Source organism: Canis lupus, chromosome 31 (assembly GCF_011100685.1).
Source record: "Canis lupus familiaris isolate Mischka breed German Shepherd chromosome 31, alternate assembly UU_Cfam_GSD_1.0, whole genome shotgun sequence".
NCBI lineage: Eukaryota > Metazoa > Chordata > Mammalia > Carnivora > Canidae > Canis > Canis lupus.
The window spans coordinates 17,292,317-17,311,097 of record NC_049252.1 but is presented as its reverse complement, the minus strand read 5'-3'; the positions used below and the strand labels follow the sequence as shown (position 1 = coordinate 17,311,097).

Genomic DNA, 18,781 nt, shown 5'->3' with positions numbered 1-18,781 from the left:
ATTATATTTAAATTAATCACTGTCCTTTAAGATGTATTTTTCATTGCTTTAAATATAAATTATTAAGATAATTTTATACAAAGGAACAATACCACACTATTTTTCTCTTACTACTGAAATCCTGATGTCACTCTCTACAGACCAGCATAAAGGATGGTTTGGATGGAAAAAAATTTTCTTCATGCTTTAAATTATCGAGGCATATGAAGATATGCAAATAAAGGTAAACTGATGTCTAGTATTTTTATAAAAATATTTATATTTTTAATCGTATTTTTTATAAAAATTTTCACTGCTTTGTCACTGCTGTAAGTCTATGTCAAATATGAAATTTTTTTTTATTCATGGGATATTAAGGAAATCTATGACATTTTCCTGCAACATATGTTTTACCTTCTGCTGGCAATACTATTTGGCCCCCAAAAGTGTGGGCAGTGGGAAAGGTGATGATTAAGTCCTATGATTGAGTCTTCAGGAAAACAAGCAAAACAACAATAAATATATCTGCCAATATGAAGAGGTAAAGGGAACTACAAGAAAATACTATGTCCAATTTGCTACCAACATTCCAGATGGTCTGAGATCAGTTAAAGCAGATATGTTGCCAGAGAAGCATGTTCCCTTGTGTGTAAACCTGGAACTGAATGACTTCTGGGTGTGTCTTTTGAAAACCTCAGAGCCCATTGTACTAGAATTGCTTCTACAAGCTAATGCCAAGAATTTGAAGATTATGTCCTGTTATTCTTACCAACTCTCGAACACACTACAGTTAAAGTGATCCCTCTAATTAGTCCAGTTACTGGATGCATGGGCATAAAGCACACATTGCAAACTGCCCTATTCATTCAGTCTATGCTTCAGCACTCAGCTCAAGTAAAAGGTTTTCTCAGGATCAGCTTTGGTTGTGTGTAGCTTATAAGGTCATGTGACCAATTTTCCCCCATTGACCAGTACAGGGTTGGTTTACATCTGTTTTCTCAGTGTTATTAATAACGCCCCTTCTAACTCAGGAATTGGCTTCGTTTGAATAATAAGTTGAGAAGTCAGGGGGATCCCTGGGTGGCTCAGTGGTTTAGTGCCTGCCTTTGGCCCAGGGCCTGATATTGGAGTCCGGGGATCGAGTCCCACATCGGGCTCCCTGCATGGAGCCTGCTTCTCCCTCTGCCTGTCTCTCTCTCTCTCTCTCTCGTGTGTGTCTATCATGAATAAATAAATTAAAAAAAAATAAGTTGAAAAGTCCACCTACTTACAGAGTGTATAGAGAGTCGGTTGTGTACTGGCTTTCTTTCCTGTTTGGGAATAAGAAGAGGAGTAAGAGGGTCTTGAATCACAAAAGGCAGTACTTCATAATCAGCAGCAATTTTGCTTCCCAAGGGACATTTGGCAATGTCTAAATACAGATATATTATAGATAGATGATAACTTTTTTTCTGATTGTTACAAATTAAGAGTAGGGCTGGAGGCTATGGTTACTTGAATCAAGTCAGAAAAGGCCATGAAAGTCTCTTTTTAAAGGTTTTATTAATTTATTTGACAGAGAGAGATAGCACAAGCAAGGGGAAGAGGTAGGGGGAGAGGGACATCCCACTGAACAGGGATCCCAATCCAGGGGTTGATCCCAGGACCCTAAGATCATGACCTGAGCTGAAGGCAGATGCTTAACCGACTGAGCCTTCCAGGTACCCTGGCCATAAATGTTTCTAAACATCCTTCAGTAGTCAGGACAGATGCCTCAACAGGGAATTTTCTGACCTAAATTGATAATAGTGTGGGGGGTTATTTTTTAATGGGATGAATGTTACACTGTTTATGGTAGTACCTCTCTGCCACCAGGATGCAGGCCTGTCCTTATGGATGTTTCTCTGCTGGTATTCATTACAGCAAAAACAGCTCCTCCCTAGTTCTTTTATCCCGGGATGATGCTTAGAACTGGCTGTATAAATGTGCAGAAAGTGAAAATGCAGGGAACCTTGTCCAAAACTCAATCATTACAAACTTCAAGATAGTGATAATGAAGTTCTAAGTCAGACCTAATTCTGAATGATTGCAGAGGTTGCACACTCATGAATTGGACACTTATGCCCCATCAGCAGTAGAAGGTGAATTTCTACTGAGTTAATTTTATGAAGATGCAATCAGAAGGTTGAATGTCTAACTATCTTTGATTCCATGGTAGTGTTATTTAAAGAGATAGCTTTGTAAATTTAAAACATTAGGCTAATTGGGTTAACTGGACCAGTTATATATATTATATATTTATATATTTATATATTTATTTATATATTTATATATTAAATTGCTGAGGGGGGCCTGACTGGCTCAGTCAGTAGAGCATGTGACTCTTGATCTCAGGGTTGTGAATTCAATCTCCACATTGGGTGTGCAGCCTACTTTAAAATTAAAAAAAGAGCTGAAACATTTTGAAAACTAAAAGCAATAATGTGGGCTTTCTCCTTATGTTTTAAAATCTTTTATTTGAGTATAGATGACACAATGTTACATTAGTTTCAGGTGTACAACATAGTGATTCAACTGCTCTAAACATTATGCTGTGCTCACTACAAGTGTAGCTACCATCTGTCACCATACAGTGCTATTACAATATCATCGACTACATTCCCTATGCTGTGCCTTTTATTCCCATGACTTACTAATTCCATTACTGGAAGCCTGTATCCCCCACTCCCTTTCACTAATTTTGCCCACCCTTTCACCTCCCTCCCCTCTGATAACCATCAGTTTCTTCTCTGTATTTACAGGTCTGATTAGGCTTTTTCTTTCCCTACTCATTTTTAGATCCCACATATGAGTGAAATCAAATGGCATTTGTCTTTCTCAGACTGACTTATTTTACTTAGCGTAATACACTGTAGCTCCATCCATGACACAAATAGCACAATTTTGCCCTTTTTATGGTTTCATAATATATGGTTGCATAATATTTCATTATATATATTATTATATATTCTATATTCCATTATATATGTATTCCAATATATATACACAAGTCCCATTATACATATATTGGAATATATATTGATATATATCCATTCTTCTATCAATGAACACTTGGGTTGCTTCCATATCTTGGCTGCCACTATAAACAATTCTTCAAGAAACATAGGGCTGCATAAATCTTTTTGAATTAGTGTTTTTTATTTTCTTTGGGTAGATGGATACCCAGTAGTAGAATTATTGTATCATATAGCATTTCATTTTAATGAGGAACTGCCGTACTGTTTTTCACAGTGGCTGCCCCAAATTGCATACTCACCCACAGTATGAGAGTTCTTTTTTCTCCACATCTTCACCTCACTTACTTCTTGTATTTTTTATTTTAGCCATTCTGACATGTATAAGATGATATCTCATTGTATTTTTTATTTTTATTTCCCTGATGAAATGTAATGTTGAGCATCTTTTTTCATGTGTCTGGTGGCCATGTCTTCTTTGGAAAAAATGTCCTCTGCTCATTTTAAAATTACATTGCTTGTTTTTTTGAGTGGTATGAGTTCTTTACATATTTTGGATATTAAACCTTGTTGGATATTAACCTTTAAGGATATTAAACCTTAGTTTGCCTTTTTTGTTTTGTTAATAGTTTCCTTCACTGTGCAAAAGTTTTTAATTTTGATCTAGCCCCAATTGTTTATTTTTACTTTTGCTTCTCTAGCCTTAGGAGATATATCTAGAAAAATTGTTGCTAGAACTAATGAGACAAAAATAACTGCCTGTGTTCTAGGATTTTTATGGCTTCAGGTATCACATTTAAATCCTTAAACCATTTTGACTTTGTATGGTGTTAGAAAGTGGTCCAGTTTCATTCCTTTTGCATGTAGCTGTCCAGTTTTCCCAGCACATTTGTTGGAAAGACTGCCTTTTCTCCATTGTATATTCTTGTCTCCTTTTTCATAAATTAATTGACCATATATGCATGAGTTTATTTCTGTGCTCCGTATTCTGTTTCAATGTTCTGTGTCTATTTTTTGTACTAGAACTATACTGTTTTGATTATTACAGTTTTGTGGTGTATCTTGTAATCAGGTTTGTTTTCTTTTCTCACAATTGCTTTGGCTACTTGGGGTCTTTTGTGGGTCCATACAAATTTTAGTATTATTTTTTCTAGTTCTGTGAAAAATACTGTTAGCATTTTGATAGGAGTTACATTGAATCTGTCTATTGCTTTGGGTACTGTGGATATTTTAACAAAGGTATTCATATTCACCACTTTTATTCAACATAGTACTGGAAGTCTGAGCCACAATCATAGGACAAATAAAAGAAATGAGTCATCCATATTGATAAAGACATTAAACTGTCACTATCTGCAGATAACATGATACTAAACATAGAAGAGGTAAATGAATTCAGCAAAATTGCAGGATACAAAATTAATGCCTAGAAATTTGTAGCATATCTATACACTATAATGAGGGAACATAAAGAAAATTTAAGAAAATAATTCCATTTACAACTGCACCAAAAAGAATAAAATACCTAGGGATAAACTTAACCAAGAAGGTGAAAGTCCTGTAATCTGAAAATTATAAAACACTGATGGAAGCAATTGAAGATGATACAAACAAATGGAAAGATATTCCATGTTCATGGTTTGGAAGAATTAATACTGTTAGAATGTCCTTGTACTTTTAAGGACAGGAAAACCTGTTGTAATATTTGGCCTAAAAATTACCTAATATGTAAATAGACATTTGCTTCATTATCTCCTCTGGTGCATCAAAGTTAGCATACTTCATGTAGACCATTAAGTACATCCTTTGGCAACATTTATGCTAGTGTTCCCCAACATGTGGTTAGATATTGATAGTTAGAAATACTTGATATAGTCATTCTCTTTCACATGCCAAAGCACTTTTACTATGTCAAACATTAAGGCTTAAGATGTTGTTGGATCAAGACACCATCAGCTTCTTAAAAAGATCTTCACAGTATTTCCAGACAGGGAATTGTCAAAGGGCATGCTTGCCATCATTGTCATCTATTTCAAAATGTTAAGGATATACTTTTAAATGTATTGTTTTATCTACTTTTTTCCTTCTTCCACTTACATTATACCCACCCTACCTTATTTACTCACAAATAGTGTCCCTTTTACAAGTACACTTTCTTTATGTCTGGTTGGCAGCAATATTTCAGAAATTTTCAAACTTACCACTAAAGCCTAATGTGGTCATAGAGAAAAAAACGTCATGTAATCATTTGTTTTCTCAGTCCAGGTGTATAGGGATTTTTTGGAGATATGGTTTTGATTTCGAAATTATATAGACATCTGAGCACAGTCAATAACCAGGTTTTTGAGGGGAGACAAGTTTTCACATTCCACACAGCAACATTTCTTTCTGAAAGAGTAGAGAGCATCTCTACCTTTAATTCATTTAAACAGGGCTTTTCAACCTCTGTGCTGAATAATCATGGGAAGGCTGTTCTGTGCACTGTGGGACGTTGATTAGCATCTCTGGCTGTTACCTACCAAATGGCAGTAACACCTTCCCAGTTGCGAAAACCAAAAATATTTGTAGACGTGGCAAAATGTTCCCTGGAGGGAAAAATCACCCCTGGTGGAGAACCACAGCTTTAAAACAAATCTAAAACAAATATATCAGATTTTCAGGCTGAATTTCCCTTTATTCTTCCCAAAGGAGCTCAGTGAATTTTCATGCAATAATCCGTAAAGCTACCCTGAGAAAGCATATTAGACAAATGAAATAGAGATTCTATTTTATTGATATAATAACAAATCTTTCCAATCTGATGAATGTGTTGATTTTTTAATATTAAATTGAAAAAAAAATACTTTTAAAATGGTGTGGCCTGGAATAGTGCCTCGGCATGTTAAGCTCGCATATTACTTCCGCTGTCATTGTACTAATATCACAAATTGTACTAAGGTCAAAATGTGCCTTTCTTAGATGCCAAAACAGGGAAAGAAAGGCAACATTGTCTTCGGAGCTGAACATTTGTTCACTTCTCACACATATTCATATAATCATGTCATCTCAGGCTGTCTCTGCTTAACAATACAACCATTTGAACAAAGAAGAAAATCAAACAGCTGCATAAAAGATGAACCCATAGCTGTTTTCACTGATTGTTTTTTACTGTCTCCTTGCACAGATTCCTTGGATCTCTTATGTTTATGATTGTCTTTACCTTCAAAAGGTGAAGCAATCACACTGCTGTACTTGAAGAGTAGATAAAGGATGAATTAACGGGCCGTTTGGATGGATTCAATTCAACTGGCTGACCTAGAGAATGTGCTTAGATATATTTTAGTGAAGAATGAATTACATACATCTACACAGTTATGTTCCCTATTTAAAAAAAAATCTCCTTATAATTAGCCTTTACTTAACATCTCCTGATTCTCCGTCATTCAAGATAAATTCACCTGGAAACAGAATTCCAGAAAACTCAAAACCAAATATATTTACCCTGGAAAATGAGAGCTAGAGCACGACAGACAATAAGGGATTTAGTGCTATTTCTACACATTTTCCATTAATGGAAGTTAAGAAAATGATTAAGAAAGAATAGTTACTTCAACCACAAACTAGTAAGCTTAAATTATTAAACTAGTAAAACTATATTACAGAAAAGTTCAAGTTTATTTTAAATATCTTCCTACTTTTAATTTTACATGCTGATTGCTTTATTGTTTTTCCCCTTAAAGATGACAAATAATACACACTTAAACTATCAATGAAAAAATTATTTCTCTAGCTTTACTTTATTTCATGATTACTTATTGGCATTATACTGTGATTAAAATTTAAGGGAAGGTAACAATGGTTTACTAAGCATGATTAATAATTTACTAAGTCCAAGCTTTGCTTTAAATGATATTTATATTCCAGAAAGTTTCTTGAGTGAAATTTAGTAAAAGCATTGTTTTCTTCTGTTTTTCTGTATTGGTAACAGAAGACCATGAAACTCTGTTGAAAGGGGACTCCCTTAATGTCATACATTTATATAGCATCTAGAAATGCCTCTACTTTGTAATCCAAAATGAGAAAGGATAAGAGCATGCAAATATGAAAATTTCTAGCATATAGATTTCTGAGTCACTCTTGATATTATAGTCCTACCACTTAAAAGTGAATTATTTTGGAAAAATATTACAATCAAGACATAAAATATAATAGACAATCAATATGCAGGATGCCAGCAAAACATCATATAAACTATGCATTTTTCCTTGTTAAAGTCTTATGTGAGCCATGAATTATGCAAAACAACCAAGAGATCCTATTAAAAAGGCGATACATCTTCGGGATCCTAAGACATGAAGACCATTTGAGCTTTCCTCTCAAGGTTATTACGGAGTTATCAGAAATCCTCAGAGTCTGAAAGTTTTAAATGGAAGTAAGAATATATTGCAAATTATATGCTGGTAGAAGAGAAACATTACAGAAAAAAATTATTTTTGATGAAGTAATAAAAATCATTTATTAGGTAGGCCACTGATTTGCTCAAGAGCACAATTTATAAGGCAATAGCCTGATGGCTGCAGTGATGTCATTGGTTAGAGCATGTGCTTTGAAGAAGTTTCCATTAATATGCACAACATACCACCCAATGAGAATTTATACTTACTTATCTGGCAAAATTCAGTATATTTTTTATGTCTCTTTTAATACTTTAAAGAATGATTGCCAAACATTTGGAATTATTAGTAATAACACTGCCACGCAAGTGGCAGTGGAGACACTGATTAATTCTGAGAAATCACAGAAGAGTGGATTCAGATGATCTATTAGAAACAAGATTATGGATTTAACATGTAAATGTTTGTAAGCCACTCAAATTCCTGGACCAGATGTAGCAAAGCTAGGTTGTCAGTGGTTTGTGTGTGTGCGTGTGTGTGTGCGTGTGTGTGTGTAATAGTCCTCACCAGTTTATTAGTTTTTCCCTTAATGAATTATTTCGGCAAAACTAAGGCTGATGAATTTCAGTCAGATGTGTCTACAAAGCAAAAAAGTAGATATTTGGTTAGCCAATGAAAGGAATGACAAAATGTCTTTCAGTACAATTTAAACAACACAATTTTTACCCCCAGGAAATGTCTAATTTCAATGATCTTGTGTATTATTGTTCAGCACCCTCACCCTGCCTCCCCGTGCACACACAGAGTTTCAATTTAAATAAATGCATACTACTTCCAAAAAAAAAGGGGGATTAGAAGGAAATGAAGCATAACATTAAATGTGGTACTACTATCTCAAACATTTTGAAACACTCAGCTTAATTGGGTCAGTTTGGGTTTATATCACACACACACAGAGAACCTGGATGTTCTCTCAGTGATACCATTAGTATTGTGCAAGTACCATATTCCTTGTCCTAGCCCAGTTCTCACTGAAAATGGTGAAAGAGGTAGCAAAGGAAGGTTGCTATCTCATAAACCTTCAGAAATGTTAGAGTTTATTACCAAGAGTCAGCAGAGTGACTGGCTAAAGCAGGGGCTTTGGAACCCTAACGAGCTGTGATTTCAGGTGAGTAGCTTGATGTATCCGAGCCTTTTAAGAGGTGTCTTCTCTTTAGCATGGGATAAAAAGATAGTCTAATACTTAAGGCTGCCACAGTGCAAGCTGTCCTGAGCTTTCAGTTGTTCTGCTTTATACCACAAGGGGGGCTACTCCTGCAGGCCATACATTTCATTCCCCAGCAATATTTGCCCATGGGAGAAAGAGAGAAGGGATCTTCCAGCTGTAGGAAAGAAGCCAGAGTATATCCCTAGCCACTCTATATTAGTTTGCTACGGCTGCCATAACAGAATACCACAGACTGGGCAGCGTGAACAAAAGATTTTTCTCACAGTTCTGGAAGTTAGAAGTCTAGGATCACAGTGTCAGCAGGTTTATTTTCTCTGAGGCCCTTCTCTTGGTTTGTAGATGGCCGCCTTCTCACAGTGTCTCCTATGAACTCTCCTCCACATGTATGCACTCCTGGTGCATCTCTTTTGTGTGTGCAAATCTTGTCTTCTTAGAAGGACATCAGATCGATGGATTAGGGTTCCCCTGTATAATATAATTTATCTAATTCCTTCTTAAAAGGCCCTATCTCCAAATATAGTCATATTCTGAGGCACTGAGGTAAGACTTCAACGTAAGAACTTGGGGAGGGGAGAGATGGGGACATAATGGAGCCCACAACACTCTCTCTGCTTCTGTAGCTTCTCTAAGAACCACTGTGTATCCTCCTTGGGTTCATCTTCCACTGGGAGCTCTGTAGCTCTCTAGGGATAATACTCAAGCTACCACTGGAGAGATCTCTGTTTTTCCAGCTTCTCTTGGTGACTTGGGCCTGGGGCCCTGCCTATCCCTGCTCCTGTCATTTTTCCTCCCACTTGAGAACTAATACAGAATTCTGTTGTTGTTAATTGGGATATCCCAACTTTCCCTGTTTGGGTGCTCAGCTCATGATCAATGGGTTAAATTTCCTTTCTTTCAAATACAGTGGAACCTCCTTTGCTATAAAAGAAGTAAATAGATACAGATAAGGAGTAAATGAATAAAAGTTTACAAAGTCAGGAGAACATAGCACCATGCATGTGTTTCAATAAATGAACAATATTTCTTTATTCAATGTGAATGAACTCTGAACAACTTTCTTCAAAGTTACTCTACTCAAGCTCTTTGTTATTATTTCTTTCTTTTGATAAATTCTTGTTCCTGAAAGCCAACGATTTGGAGTAAAATCTGGAAATTTTTGTTTTAGTTTTCAAAATGAAAAAAAAGGAATAGAACAGATTTTTGGGGGGACCAATTATAGTCTTTGTTCTGTTACTTCTAAAAAGTGGGTTTTTTCCTCTTTTATAGTGATGAATGAGTTAACATGTGGGAGTTTTCACAGATTTTTAAATTCTGTGTTTTCATCCTGCTTCTGCTCTTTTACAACCTGCTTATCACCACTTTCTCATCTGCAATTCAGAAAGGGCCATATCCACCTGAAATTTCATGTAAAGATTAAATGTGAGTTGCTCTTTCAATCTCACTCCTTTCTTGTCTTTTTCTCATCATCATATTAATATAACTTGATTAAATTTTGCCCCCTCCTTGGAGAGATCTCATTATGCCAAGCTTTTAAAATGTGAATAAAATCTTACCCCAGAAGACGTAAAATTTGACAAAAAAAAAAAAAAATTATACCACAAAGAAGCATTTTATTAATATATCCTTTTGATATTTTACTTCATAATTTCTACTGTGTTATCTGGCTGCTGGCTTCTCCTTGCAAAAAAAAAAAAATTCTCAAAATTGAGGCAACTTATTCTCTCTCTCTTCCCTTTTCCTTGATCCTTCCAGTGATTTTACTCTTGTTTTATCCGTTCTCCAGTGAAAATCAACTGTTTAGATTCTCCTCCTCCTTCCATGTTTTTTTCCTCCAACCTAAGATCATCCCAATATGAATCCAGAAACAAAGCAGCATCAACCCAGCAAAACACACTATGACAAATAGACTTTAGCATTTTTGTTCCTATAGTGTAATTATGTAAGTATACTCATTACCTCTTAGCATAACAAATAAGTAAATCAACAAACAATCAAAGAAAACACACACACACACACACACACACGCACGCATGCACACACACAGCTCTTATACTTTTGCTTCTATGATCATGGATTCTAACTGGACATCACCAAATATCTCTGTTGCTTTATTGCCAAACTTTTTGGGAAAGTGATTTATTCTCATTATTCCTTCTCCCTTATCAATTATTCCACCCTCAACAACTTGAATTCCACTTTCTTCCTTTGTCATTTTATTCTAAATACTTACCAAGATTTCCAATGATTTAGGGATTATCCCCATATATATTCTGTCAATATGATCTTTTACCCCTCTATAACCTTTAGGATTCTCAGCCACTGAACTAGGGCTTTTTCTTATATTTTCTGCCAAAGCTTAAGTCATACCTTCTTATTTTTGAAGGCTCCTTTTTACTGGACAGAAAAACTGTTTTTTTCTGAAGTTTGTATTGAGTATTTGTCTGCCTCTACACAACTTGATATGTCAGACCTTATTTACATTATCTAAAAAAAGGGTACAACCATGGCATTTTATTACCTATGTATAAAGACTTACAAAATACTTATGTCCTAAGCAGATCTTTCCCTCAGGTACCACTTGTTGTCCATGTAATTTGCTATATGTGAAATATCTCCTAGGGGAAGACCTTCAGGCAAGTCAATTAAATATGTAGATTTGAACTCATCATTTCTCCCAAACCTGTCCCTATAGCTATGAATAGTTCTACAATCCAATTTTTTAAAATCTAAATTAATTCCAATGCTTTAAGTATTTTTAGACATATAATTATAGTCCCTAAATACATACTGTCTTCTTTCCATTAACATTGCCATAAAATTTCCTCATATTCTCATCATTTTTATTCAGTGATCTGCAAAGACTCATCTCATCTCACTGCTCATTGTCTTATCTGCCTCCTGCCTGGAATACCCACCCATTCCTACCCAAACCATGTTTCATATAGTTGTGGATTGTCCTTCCATAAATGCAAATATAATTAGTTGCTCTGTACCTAAAATAATTCCAGTAACTCCCTAATGACACAGGATGAAATTCATGTTCTTACTATGGCTATAAGACTCACCATGCCTTGATTTCTTTACAGAACTTCAAGTTAGTTCATCATTCCATGTTTCAAATTCTGCTCTCTAGCTATACAAACAGAAGTAGCTTCTAGAAAACAGGAGGATCTTGGAAATAAATAAATATGCCATAAGATCTCCATTCAGCAATTAACTACAGTTTGCCTCTTTGTCTGGGATCGCCTAACACTTTTTTTTTTTTTTTTGCTACTAACTCCAGTTAGTATTTTTGTTTTTCTGTTCACATACTTTAAAAAATCAGTTTGTATCCATCCACTGTTAGGAGGCCTCTTTATACAGATTACCCAATCTGTATAAATTTTTGAGATTAAAAGAAGATAGAAGGGGGTCATCTGCTAGTAGATTTGTATACTGTATAGTGATAACCTATGTTTTACTTTCTGTGTTATGGAGTCTGGAAAGCTAAATTTCTTTCCCCAGACCACCTTGTGACTGGGGTTATCGATATATTGAGGTTCTGTCAATCAGATGCAGTCTAAAAAAAAAAAAAATCTAAATTTAGAGAGGATTTGTGAAAAGATAGATTGCCACCACTTTGTACTCCATGAGCCATCCATTTGCCATTAATGATCTAAAAGAGAGGATGTGGTACTAGAATGAAATATGGAAGCAGTGGGTCTCTGATCCATGGACAGAAGTGGTAATGGCATATTTCTGGAGACAACAGCTGTATTGATGCTTTTTTCTTTTTTTTCTTTTTTTTTTTTTTTTTTTTTGATGCTTTTTTCATCCCCCAACTTCCTGATTGTGGCACAGATGGACCCATTCTCAAAATTTTTCTGGAGTCTTAACCAGACCTTAGAATACTCTGCTTTACCCTCTGCCAACATGGCAGCCTCAGCAAAAAAAGAAGAATAAGAAGGGGAAAACTATCTCCCTAACAGACTTTCCAGCTGAGGATGGAGGGACTGGGGGAGGAAGCACCTATGTCCCCAAACCAGTCAGCTGGGCTGATGAAACAGACGACCTGGAAGGAGATGTTTCAACCACTTGGCACAGTAATGACAACAACATGTATAGGGCACCTCCAGCTGACTGTTCCATCCTGCCCACTGCTCCACGGGCTGCTCGGGAACCCAATGTCAACGGGAGCCGTCTTCCAAAATCGCCATCCTATACTGCTTTTCTAGGCAACCTGCCCTATGGTGTCATAGATGATTCCATTAAGGAATTCTTTAGAGGATTAAATATCAGTGCAGTGCGTTTACCACATGAACCCAGCAATCCAGAGAGGTTGAAAGGTTTTGGTTAGGCTGAGTTTGAGGACCCGGATTCTTTGCTCAGTGCCCTGAGCCTCAAGAAGAGTCTCTAGGTAACAGGAGAATTCGAGTGGACTTTGCTGATCAAGCACAGGATAAAGACAGGGATGATCGTTCTTTTGGCCGAGATAGAAATCAGAATTCTGACAAAACAGATACAGACTGGAGGGCACCTCCTGCCACAGACAGCTTCGATGACTACCCACCTAGGAGAGGTGATGAGAGCTTCGGAGACAAGTATCGAGACCTTTATGATTCAGACCGATACTGGAATGGGTATCAAGATGGGTATCAGGATGGGTATCGGGATGGTCCACGCCAAGATATGGACCAATCGTTATGATGACCCAGGCAGCAGAGACTATGACAGAGGCTATGGTTCCAGGATAGACAGTGGCAGAAGAGCATTTGGTAGTGGGTACCGTAGGGATGATGACTACAGAGGAGGCAGGGACCGCTATGAAGATAGATATGACAGACCAGATGACCAGGGATGGAGCTCCAGTGATGATTACTCTCGGGATGACTATAGGCATGATGATAGAGGTCCCCCTCCCAAAAAAAGACCCAAACTGAATCTAAAGCCTCGGAGTACTCCTAAGGAAGATGGTTCCTCTGCTAGCACCTCCCAATCCAGTTGAGAGGCCTCTGTCTTTGGAGGGGCAAAGCCTGTTGACACAGCTGCTAGAGAGCAAGAAGTAGAAGAGCAGCTGCAGAAGGAGCAGGAGAAGCTGCAGCGCCAGCTGGATGAGCCAAACAAAACTAGAGTGACGGCCTCGAGAGAGACACCCAAGCTGGAGAAAGTGAAGAGACTCAGGGATGGTAATGGTCCAGGACAGGAGGTGAGTCATCACAGACTGGGACCTCGGCCACATCTGGCAGAAATGCACGAAGGAGAGAGAGTGAGAAGTGTCTAGAAAATGAAACACCCAATAAGGAGGAAGACTGTCACTCTCCAACTTCTAAGCCACCCAAATCTGAACAGCCTCTGAAGGTAATGCCAGCCCCTCCACCAAAGGAGTATGCTTGGATGAAGCGAAGTTCTAACCCTCTTGCTCCATCTCAGAGCTCAGACACAGAGCAGCAGTCCCCTACAGGTGGTGGGGGGAAAGCAGTCCCAGCCTAATCACAGGAGGGAGGACCAGCAAGGAGAGCAGATGAAAACAAAGTAGATGGGGTGAGTGTCCCAAAAGGCCCCAGTGGGAACTCCAGCCGTGGTCCAGGAGATGGAGGGAACAAAGACCACTGGAAGGAGCCAGATTGGAAAGACGGTAAAAAGGATCAAGACTCCCGATCTACACCTAATTAAAAGAAACCTGAAGAAAATCCAGCTTCCAAGTTCAGTTCTGCAAGCAAGTATGCTGCTCTCTCCATTGATGGTGAAGATGAGAACAAAGGAGAAGATTACACCGAATAGGCCTCTGCATCCTGTGCTTTCTTTCTCCTAGTCTCTCCACCCTGGAACGTTCAAGAGCAAATCAAACCTCTATCCAGAGAAGACAATATAACTCACCATCTCCTGGAGACCTTTCTTAACTTTTTTTAAAACAAAAAACAGTGAAATGAAATTCTTTTGCATGCTGCTGCAGCCTTTAAAGTATTGAACTAACTGGAGAATCGCCAATGTAGCCAGAGAGAAAGAGATGTACAGCTTTTAAGGGAAAAGTTGTGCATTTTTATAGCACATGCAGTTGCCTGTGTGATTAGTGCCTGGGGGCCTCCATTTAGCAAAATGGCAGTGACAGTGATGCAGTGTCTGGAATCTGGTTGGGCAGTAGGGCGGGCTTAAGGAAGAGTGCGATTTCTACCTTCTGATTCTCATTATCCTATTGTGGCATGTATGAATTCTCAGACATTATCAAATTTTCCATCTTTGGAAAGGTAGGCTTAGTCTCTGAAGTTGTTGTAATCTCCAGATGGCTGCCTGCCCCCCCCCCCCCACGCTCTTATTTAATTCTGAATTACTGGGGCCAGCCTGAGGGAATTCCTTCATTTTTACCACCCAGGGGGGTAGTTGAGAGTGAGTCTGTAGGCCACTAAATAACAGGGCTGCTTGGTGACCAAAATGAGCAGGGACATCATGGTTTAAAAAGAGGCCCCTGGGGGGGTGGGGCAGCCCCAGTGGCCCAATGGTTTAGCGCTGCCTTCAGCCCGGGGTGTGATTCTGGAGTCCCAGGATCCAGTCCCATGTCAGGCTCCCTGCATGGAGACGGCTTCTCCCTCTGCCTGTGTCTCTGCTTCTCTGTGTGTGTGTGTCTGTCATGAATAAATAAATAAAATCTTAAAAAAAAAAAAAGAGGCTCTGGGGAAGTAACGGATTATTTTGCACCAGTAATGGGGTGAATGACATGACCTCAACTGATCCCTGGAACAGGAAGCACTTAGGGGTCGTGGGAATTCCCAAGTCTTCTGTATGTCCTGGTTTTGCCCTCTCTCAAATACTGTCCTTTCTGAAAGTTCACACATACCCATAATCCATTGAAATCTTGAAGCTTTAAAAAATGTAGACTCTTGTCCTGGGCTTCTGAGCCTCATGCTCTTTGCCGTCATTCCCCAGAAGCAGTTTCTGATCCAGGTGTTCTCTATCTGCCCCAAGAGCAGAGGCAAATGAAGAATCACTGCTCTTCTCCAGCAGATTGGGGCTCCTTCATGTCTTTTGACTCTCACTCCTTCCCTCCATTCCTGCTTCTACTTCTTTGACCCCTTTTACACCTCAGAAAATTCTAGAATTAATGGCTTAGCTGGTGAGTGAGGGCAAATAAATAAGGATGGATTGTGGGCTGTTCTTACCACCTTGATGGGAGCTTTTTGGTTTTGTTCTGGCAAGTTTTCTCTCCACTGAAATCCCACACCAATGTTTGTATTTATAATGTGGCCTTGACCAATGTGCGGTTTTGGGGGGCTGTGGGGGTTTGGAGGGTTTCTTTTCTTTTTTTTTTTTTTTTAAGCTTCCCTTGAGAGAACAAATGATACAGGAGAGAACTTCTTAACAAGGGCCTGGTTTCTGTTGCAACATAGTAGCTTCATTTGCCTGCTTTTATGTGCACCTTTATACTGTCAACCCAGGAGCCGGCATCCTTATGTGTGATACCTGCACTGGCAGAGAAGTGATACCTCTGTCTCTTGTTGGCAAGCCCTCCTCCCATCAGTCCTAGGTTATCCCCTGCCAGGCCATGCAGACGAGCATTGTGGGAGTGCTGCAGCAGTGAGCTAATGAATCGTTTGCCCCAGGGGCAGAAAAGACTTACCAAGTGGAGTAACTTAAAATAATTGGCTTAGATTGGCCAGTAGCCAGGAAGTGGCTTTTAGAGAGATACCCAAGGCTGAAGGGTTTGGTTGGGTTTTTTTGAACCATTGAAAAGGTAGGTTTTGCCCTCTTCAGGTCTACTTCCAAATGGTTGTATCCAAAAAAGCAGTTTTTTTCCCACTCCCCACCTGTCCTCCTGTTATCACAGTAGCAGGGGTCCTGTCCCACTCCTTAGTACATGTAAAATTTGTACAAAATATATTCTATGAAAATGATTTGTAATCTGTAGACTTAATACCTGGGAAATGTCTTGAGATGTAAAATCCCAACCTTTGGGTTGTGGGTTTTTTTGTTGTTGTTGTTGTTTCGTTTTCTCCAAATACATCTGATCTTTAAAGTTAAAAAAAAAAAAAAAAGTATACTCTGCTTGAGGTTTACCAGTGATTGCGGAACACAGCACTTCCTATCTTAAACCATATTCTGCCTAAAAAGCTAAATATCTTCACAACAATTCTTGTGTTTTTTTTTTTAATTTTATTTATTCATGAGAGACACAGAAAGACAGACAGAGAGAGAGAGAGAGAGAGAGAAAGGTAGAGACACAGGCAGAGGGAGAAGCAGGCTACATGCAGGGAGCCCGACGTGGGATTCGATCCCGGGTCTCCAGGATCAGGCCCTGGGCTGAAGCCCACGCTAAACTGCTGAGCCACCCAGGCTGGCCTCTTCACAACAATTCTATCAGGTAAATAACATAATTGTCTCCCATTTCATGGATAAAGAAGCTTAGATATGGAAAGTAAATCTTTCAAGGTTACACAGACAGCAGTGGATCCAGGACAAGAACTCAAGCACTCTCTCCCAAATTCTATCCAAAACTTTACATATAGGATCTCTAGTATGTTGCGAAATTTGCCGTAGTTTTCAGTCTTAGAGGCACTGGAACTTGATTTCTTTGGAACATTTTGGAACTCCATTGCTAGTAGTAGATTTACATTAAAGGAATTCACACCAGAATGCCATCTGTTAATACAAAAAGAGATGTAATTCCCACATAGATGGAAATGTTTATCTCAGGCTAACTAGCACTGTTTTTCTGTCCTGTGGGAGATCTATGGGGGAAGCCACATCATTATTAAAGTTTGCTTGGTCATCTTCAGATAATAATGAAAAGAATTAAGGAATAAAATATTTAATGGCTTTCATATCCATATGAGGTGTGGTCTTAAATATGAGAGTGGATTCTTGGAAGTTATTGGCCTTAACTTCTTATACATCTCTTACTGATGTGATCAAATTTAGTGATAGACCTAGAATAATTTTTTAAATTTAGCTAAGCCCACTCCCATGGATAGCTCTTTGATTAAAACTGTTGACATTTGGGGCACCTAGGTGGCTCAGTCGGTCAAGTGTCCTACTCTTGATTTAGGTTCAGGTCATGATCTCAGGGTCGTGAGGTCAAGCCCTGCATGGAGCCTTGCACACTCTCACTGTCTCACTCTAAAAATCAAAAACAAACTGTCTACATTAGCTTCTATGATCTTTGTATCTTTTTTTCCATTGGCCGGCCTTTCTTCTGAGTAACCTTTTCCTTCTTTAGCTGATACTTCCATTCAGTAAATTATTGCTTATGTCTTCAGGCTTTGGGACTATTGTTTTTTTCATGACTTCATTTATCACTCAAAAGGTAATGTTGTTTACCTTACATTAAATTTCTTACAGAAAACTCAGTCACCTCCCTTTACCCAATACACTTACTATCCTTAAATCTAATCATCCATTATCTATTCCTCCAATGAGAGTGAAAGCTCCAGAAAAATACAGACTGTGTCACATTTATCTTTGTAGCCTCAAGTTCTTAGCAGAGTACAGAACCAGATCCCAAAATACCCAAAGTATTATTATGAATGAAATAATAATATGTTTGAAGGGACTTTGCCAGTTGTAAAATGCACACTAATATAAGACATTGATATTGTGAGGCTTGTTGTTCAAAACATACCTTCTGAATTTAAAGATAATTTCAACTGTGTTTGCCAAAGAGCAAATTATTAGAAAAAGTTTTATGTTCTTTATTTTTATTCATTTCCATAGTACTAGCTCCCAAAAACTCAATATGGTAAATTATCATTTTGAGCTCTAAGAGAAAAAAAGATAAATGTATATTATTTCAGCCCTTCACACTTCAGAATTGCTCCTAAAATGCATTCTGAAAAATGTGAATACTCAATTGCCTTATTTGGCATTTCTAAAGATGAACGAGCTAAAGAAAATATAAGATTAATTCAAAATATCTCTGCTGGGGTAATAACTTATTCACAGTATTGTACCATAAATATGCCATGGCAGCCTTATTAACTGATTTAATCTAATTAGTGTCAAAAGCAAGGTACAGGTCCTGAATGTAAGATTGCACTTGACAATAACCATTAGGGCCAAAATACATGTAATGAGATACATTTTTCAAAGAAATGTTTTCATTGTAAGGATTTCTGAAAAGATGTTATGGGATGTCAGTTTAGTTTACTCCAACAAATATTTCCTGAGAATTTATCATGTACACAATGTGCTAAGTTCTAGGCAGGCACAAGTGAATTAAAAGCAATCTTATCATTAAGGAG

General features: G+C 37.9%; 1 pseudogene; it reads left to right on the top strand.

Annotated features, from left to right (window-relative positions):
* Positions 1-14,552, top strand: part of LOC119877787 — a 77,509-nt pseudogene extending 62,957 nt beyond the window's left edge.
* Positions 14,553-18,781: the final 4,229 nt, after the last annotated feature.